The following is a 5,850-nucleotide window of genomic DNA, read 5'->3' on the forward strand; positions in this document are numbered from 1 at the left end:
CAGGGACCAGCCTTGGTGGCATGCCCTCTATCACTGTGTGGGGCTCAGGGACCCGCCTTGGTGGCATGTACCTCTAATAGCTGAGCGATCTTACCAGCCTTTAACATTGTTCTTGTCTGTTTTGAGGCAGGGTCTCTCTATGTGATCCTAGCTGTCCTAGAACTCCCTGTGTAAACCAGGCTGGCCTTGAACTCACAGAGATCTGTCTGACTCGGCCCCCCCCAAACCTGGCATTAAAGGCATGTGCCACCACAAATGGCTTTCTCGTCATCTTAAAATGAAGCATTAAAGCAATACTGAGAGGCCAGGTGTGGTGGCATACACCTTAATCCCAGTGCTCAATGAGCAGAGGCACATGGAACCCTGTGAGGTGTAGGACAGCTTGGTCTATGTAGAAAGTTCCAGGACAGCCAGGACTACATAGTGAAACCCTATCTCAAAAGAAAAAAGGCAATATTGAGAAGAAAGGTATATTTGCAAGTGACTATATATACCACAACCCACTTACATTATATGAATTTTAAATTTGTTTTCTAACTGTTCTTTCTGTGTATGTGTGTTTATGTATAGCAAAGCAAGTATATATTTATGAAGGAAAAATTAGAAAGACCTCCAACACAGAATAAGAAGGGCTCACTGGGCAGTGGTGTCACATGCCTTTAATCCTCCCAGCACTTGGGAGGCAGAGACAGGTGGATTTCTGAGTTCGAGGTCAGCCTGGTCTACAGAGTGAGTTCCAGGACAGCCGGGGGTTTTCAGAGAAACCCTGTCTAAAAAAAAAAAAAAAAAAAAAAAAGAATGAATGGCTCTAATGGATGAGCATCCTGTTTGTTTTGTGTGTGTGTGTGTGTGTGTGTGTGTGAGAGAGAGAGAGAGAGAGAGAGAAGAGAGAGAGACAGATTTTTCTCTCATATATATTATACATATTATCATATATATAGGGATATGTACACATGCGTATATAGATATACACTGGATAACATGTATACATATATATGAGAGAGATAGAAATAGCTCACCTAAAATCTAATACTTTTTTTTTAATTTTAAAAAACCAACCAGTAGTGTTTTGTTCATGTTTCCTGTACAAAACCAAGTGCTTAACTCTGGGGCACCCAAGGCTAGCTTCCATTGGCCATTTGAGATCAGGCGTTATCTATTGTTCCTGACTCTGGTAAGGATTAATAACCTCATAAAGTTAAGCACAGAGCTTATCCTCTTAGAAGGACGCATTCAGTGAGTTAGAGCCGTGAAATGACGTCGTTTATGGGTTTATGAGTTGCAAAGAAAGCTTGCGCAAACATGTCTCCGATGCCTAATTGTTTTTTTCAGAGAGACTTTGAAAGGCCACCCTGGTCAGCCTGAGTGTTCTCAAAGTCAAGGAGAGCCTGAGCTGGGCATCAGGTCTCGGCTTCCTCTGGTGCTGGTCTCTTCTTTCTTAGTGTCTTCCTCCCAGAGTGTGAGCAGCCAGGAGTTATTTTATAGCCACCCACCCTGCCCATTGCAGCAGGAGCAACTGTTGCTGTCCTGGAGATACCAAAGGGGGCCACTGGGTGGCTCGTGCCAGTGCAAACACAGCAGCGTAGTTAATGTTCACTCTTACAAGGCACCTTAGGTTTCTATTGCTGTGATAAAACACCACGACCAAAACCCTCTTGTTGGTGGAAAGGTTTATTTCAGCCTGCAGCTTGTAGTCCATCATCCCGGGAAGTCAGGACAGGAACCTGGAGGCAAGAACCAGAATTGTAGCTATGGGAGACCACTGCTTACTGACTCGCTCCCAATGGCTTTTTCTTAGACCATTCAGGACCACCCACATAGGGTAGCACTACCCCTGTGTGTTACGCCCTCCAACATCAATCACTGATCAAAAGAATGCACCACAGGCTTGCCCGCAGGCCAATCTGGTAGGGGCATTGTCTCAATTGAATTTCCTTCTTCCAAAATGGCTGTGTAACATCTTCTGGTGTGTGTGTGAGACAGAGAGAGAGAGAGAGAGAGAGAGAGAGAGAGAGAGAGAGAGAGATATTTCTCTCTCAAATACTATATATATTATCATATGTATAATCATTTTATCATATATGTAGGATATATATGATGTGTGCATATGTATATATATACTTGTATATATACATACACACAGAGGATAATATGTGTAATACACACACACACACACTTATATGAGAGAGAGAAATATCTCTATACCATAGCTTACATGTGGACATAAAACCTAACCAACACACAGGGCTGAAGCCACCATGCTGACACACAAGTGGGTCTATATCCAAGCACTTGTGGGGGATAAGGCAGGATGTTTATGAGTTTAAAGCCACCCTGAGCTATACAGGGAAACTCTGCCATGAAACAAAGGCAGCGCATAGTAGGCTCCACAGCATCCTGGTTCGATAGTGAGACTCTGAGGGTCAGAGGGAATCTGTCTCAGAGACAGAGAGAGGAAGAGAGATACTCTGCCTCAAAAAAGAGAGAGAAGAAAGAAAGAAGAAAAAGGTAAGGTGGGAAAAGAGGAAGTGAGAAAGAAGATCAGTAAGGAAACAAAAATGAAAATGTCTTTTTTTTAATTGTTTACTGTCTTTCATACAAAGTACCATATAGCCCAGGCTGGCTTTCAACTCCATACACATAGTGGAAGATGAACCTGAACTCCTAGTCCTCCTGCCTCTACCTCCCGTGTGCTGTGATTTTATAGATGTAGACATCCTGCTCAGTTTTTACTGTCAAATTGACTCAAGCCTGAGTCACCCAGAAAGAGGGAAACCCCACCTGAAGAGTTGCCTAGATCAGACAGGCCTGTGGGTATGCTGTGGGGGTTGTTTTGGTGGTTAATTGACCCAGCCCACTGTGGGCGGTGTCATCCCCTAAGCAGGTGGTCCTGGGCTGTATAAACAGCTCCCTGAGGGTGAACTTGTGAGCAAAGCAGAGAAGCAGCTGGCACACAGCATTCCTCAATGGGTCCTGCCTCCAGCTTCCTGCCTGAGGTTCCCGCCCTGGACTTCCCTCAACACAACTGTGATCTGTAAGTGTAAGCTGTACAAGCCCTTTCCACCCCAAGTTGTTTTAGCCAGAGCATTTCCCCACAGCCAACAGAGACCAAATTTTAATGGTAATCCACCACATGAAGTCCAAAACTTGGTTTTCTGGAACATCAACAAACTGAACAAAATTGTTAGATGGATGGACTAAGAAATAGAGTTGAGGGGCTGGTGAGATGGCTCAGCAGGTAAGAGCATCAACTGCTCTAACGAAGGTCCTGAATTCAAATCCCAGCAACCACATGGTGGCTCGCAACCACCCGTAATGAGATCCGACGCTCTCTTCTGGTGTGCCTGAAGACAGCTACAGTGTACTTATTTATAATAATAAGTAAATCTTTGGGCTGGAGTGAGCAGGGACTGAGTAAGTAGGGTCTACCGGAGCGAGTGGAGCCTACCAGAGTGAGTGGGGCCAACTGGAGCGAACAGAGGTCCTAAAAAGTCAATTACCAACAACCAGATGAAGGCTCACAACTATCTGTACAGCTACAGTGTGTACTCATATACATAAAGTAAATAAATAAATAATAAATTTTTTAAAAAAGAAATAGAGTTGAGAAGACTCAAATCACTAAACAATTCTGAAGAAATGAAAAGGGTCATAAGAGTATAGTGAAAACCACATGTCAAACACATTGAAAAAATAAATAAATAAAATTATCAAAATCCTAGAATCACAGACTCAAGAGCCCCCTGTCTTGTTTTAAAGACAGGGTCTCACTATAAAGCCTGTCTAGGCTTGAATTCACAGTGTAGACCAGGCTGGCCTCACACTGAGACCTACCTGCCTCTGCCTCCTGAGTGCTTTGATTAGAGGGAGGTGTTGCAATACCTGGCCTGACCACTGTGGTGGGAGTCAGAAAAATTCTCCTTCTATTGCATGGGTGGAGCCCAAGGACTGAACGCAGGTCGTCAGGACTGGCGGCAAGCACTTCCACAAGCAGCCATCTTGCCAGCTCACGGCTTTTAAATTAAGAGGGAAAATCTGAGTCGTGTACAGGACCTATTGTATATGTTCTGCTTGTGAATGTGAGTCAGAGGCAATTCCAGGCTCTGTGTCAGTGGAGAGCCGCTTCAATGCACTTCTGGGAACGACTTGTCTGTAAATCTGTGTAGGAAGAAAAGTTTATTCTCCCCCCCACCCTGCACCCTCCCCGCTCTCTCCTCTCTCTTTCCCCACCCCCCAGACAGGGTTTCTCTGTGTAGCCCTAGTTGTCCTGAAACTTACTCTGTAGACCAGGCTGGCATCAGACTTACAGAGATCCTCCTGCCTCTGCCTCCCAGCCAGAGCCACACAGAGAGATCCTGTCGAGGATCAGGGGGAGGTAATATATGCTCGCGAGCGCACGCGAGTGCGCGCATGTGTGTATGTGTGTGTGTGTGTGTGTGTGTGTGTGTGTGTGTGTGTGTGTGTGAAGTATACATTAAAAAGTTTGTCAACAGAGGCAGGGAGATGGCTCACTTGGGTAAAGGCGTTGGCCACCAAGCCTGACAACCTGAGTCAGATCCCCAGAATCTACATGCTAGAAAAAGAGAAGCTATTCTCAAAAGTTGTCCTCTGACGTCCATACAGGCAGGCTGCAGCACACATGTGCCCCTCCCCATGCTAAATACATAGGTAAATGTGAAGCTTTGTAATTAAACCTTGACAGCATAAAAATAGTACCTGGGGTTACTTGGAGAAATTAGGCTGGTGATTAAGCAAGGCTGGAATTTTCAGACAGAGCTTTCTCAGAGAGCCACAGAGGTCAGTTAAAGCTGATTAGTCAATTAATAAATGTATTAAATGATTTAACAGTACAAAGGTAAATACCTAGAGAGATAATAAAACTAAGGATAAGAGAGGAAGTGTGGGGGAGTTGGGGGGGGGGAGGCTAACAACATTCCTCACGTTAAGAAGTCAATAGATGTGGCTAAGGAAGTAGAGTTATATAACGGGCCGCCAAGATGGTTCAATGGGTACAGGCACATTATACCAGGTCTAAGAACATGAGGAGTTTGTTCCCCGGGACCCACATGGTGAGGAGAGAGCTGACTTCTGAAAGTTGTCCTCTGGTTTGAGGCCAACCTGGTCTACAGAGTGAGTTCCAGGACAGCCAGGGCTACACAGAGAAACCCTGTCTCGAAAAACCAAAACAACAAAAAAAAAAGTTGTCCTCTGAACTCCTTCATTCATACCGTCATACACTATGGTACTCTTGTGTACACACACACACACACACACACACACACACTAAATAAATGTAGTTATAGAAACAACATAATTGCAGATATAACTCTTGTCATTGCCTAGCCCACTGTCCCTTGAAGTGTCCCCAAATAAACCTGATTTTTGCCACCAAAGGAACAATTGGACCATCATGACATGGAAGATTCCCTAGGCAAAATAACAAGAACAAGTTATCAACTAAGAAGTTATGCTGGGTGCATTGGGTGGCACACACCTTTAACCCCTGCTCGTGGGAGACTGGGGTGGGGGAGAGTTGTGAATTCCTGCCAGCCTTGGTGACCCTGTCTGAGAAAATAAATAAATAAATAAATAAATACACAAATTTCTGAGGACTAGGGCTGTGGCAGCTTTGTTGGTAGAGCACTTCCAGCACGTCCGAAGCCCTGTGTCCTGTGTCCTTCCTATCCCAATGCACAGAGGTTGGGTGTGGTAGCATAATGATCCATGGAGATAATTATTGAAAACCATGCTGATTAAGCCAATTAAAGTTGGGAGCCTGCTTTCCTTTTTTCTTTTGAAGGGAAACAGAGGAGTCGTTGATCTAGGGGGGAGGGGAGTCTGGGGGGAGGG

The sequence above is a fragment of the Mastomys coucha genome, unplaced genomic scaffold (assembly GCF_008632895.1).
Source record: "Mastomys coucha isolate ucsf_1 unplaced genomic scaffold, UCSF_Mcou_1 pScaffold22, whole genome shotgun sequence".
Lineage (NCBI taxonomy): Eukaryota > Metazoa > Chordata > Mammalia > Rodentia > Muridae > Mastomys > Mastomys coucha.